Source organism: Sinocyclocheilus anshuiensis, unplaced genomic scaffold, assembly GCF_001515605.1.
Source record: "Sinocyclocheilus anshuiensis isolate Anshui unplaced genomic scaffold, SAMN03320099.WGS_v1.1 scaffold1251, whole genome shotgun sequence".
In the NCBI taxonomy this organism is placed as follows: domain Eukaryota; kingdom Metazoa; phylum Chordata; class Actinopteri; order Cypriniformes; family Cyprinidae; genus Sinocyclocheilus; species Sinocyclocheilus anshuiensis.
Genome location: NW_015539970.1, coordinates 881,339 through 882,248, shown reverse-complemented (window position 1 = coordinate 882,248; position 910 = coordinate 881,339). Strand labels below are relative to the sequence as shown.

The 910-nt window shown below is 43.4% G+C and overlaps 1 protein-coding gene and 1 long non-coding RNA gene across 8 annotated transcripts in view; one reads left to right on the top strand and one right to left on the bottom strand.

Moving 5' to 3' along the window:
* Positions 1-170, bottom strand: part of LOC107687099 (uncharacterized) — a 14,892-nt gene extending 14,722 nt beyond the window's left edge. The window contains exon 1 of the long non-coding RNA XR_001634095.1: positions 87-170. This is a non-coding gene — a long non-coding RNA (uncharacterized LOC107687099). The remainder of the gene's footprint in view (positions 1-86) is intronic.
* The window catches only part of LOC107687082 (tRNA dimethylallyltransferase, mitochondrial-like), a 74,058-nt gene that overhangs the window by 39,309 nt on the left and 33,839 nt on the right, over positions 1-910 (top strand). The window lies entirely within an intron of this gene.

Genomic DNA, 910 nt, shown 5'->3' with positions numbered 1-910 from the left:
AGTAGGGATGGGCGATATCTTATCGTTTGCGATATACCGGTAAAAATTCTCCACACGATAAGAATTCGTCTTCCCACAATAATAACGAGCAGCTCCTTCTACAGTCTGGAACAGGTTTGGATAGGGCTGTACAGTGCGACAAAAATCGGTCTGAGCCTTGAGTAAATGTACTACAGTAGCACGTGTGCGACACAGTTTTACATGTGTATGAGTCGTTTACAAACCTGTTGTCCAACAAAGTTGTCCGGCTTCCAGTATGAATTAAACAGTCATTACATTACGTGTGTACTCAGTAATGCTCACAATTCCCTATTTTGGGTAAAAATAGGAAAGATAATGCTTTTCTCTAAAGCAGTGGTCGCCAACCCGTCGATCGCGATCGACTGGTAGATCTTTATCACTGTCCCAGTAGATCCCGAAAAAAAACAGTAAAATAAGTACAAAAATGCATTACATTTATGGGGTTATATTAATGTATCACTGAAGGGTACTGTCTTGAGAAAAGTTTCGATGGCAATGGCATTTTCTTCTCCGTATAAAGCACAACTCTGCTTTGTTTACAGCGGTAAACAAGGAAACGTTATATTGCGGTCAGTTCATAAGCAGTGTTGCCAAGTCCGCGGTTTTCCCGCGGAATTGGGCTACTTAACACTGTTGCCGCGGGTTGTTGTTCATGTCCGCGGGTTGAAGCGACCCCAATAACGTGATATTTAGTCCCTGGAATGTGAATTTTACTGGAAGATCCCCGCCGAAAAACGTGTATTTTACCCCCGGAATGCGATTTTTACAGGGGAACCCTCCTCGAAACGTGATTGGACTAGTTTTATTGCGCAAACCTGGCAACCCTGTTCATAGACGCCACTTGCTGTCAGAGAGTGCGTCTCATTCAGACCTGCTGTTTTTGTTTCGT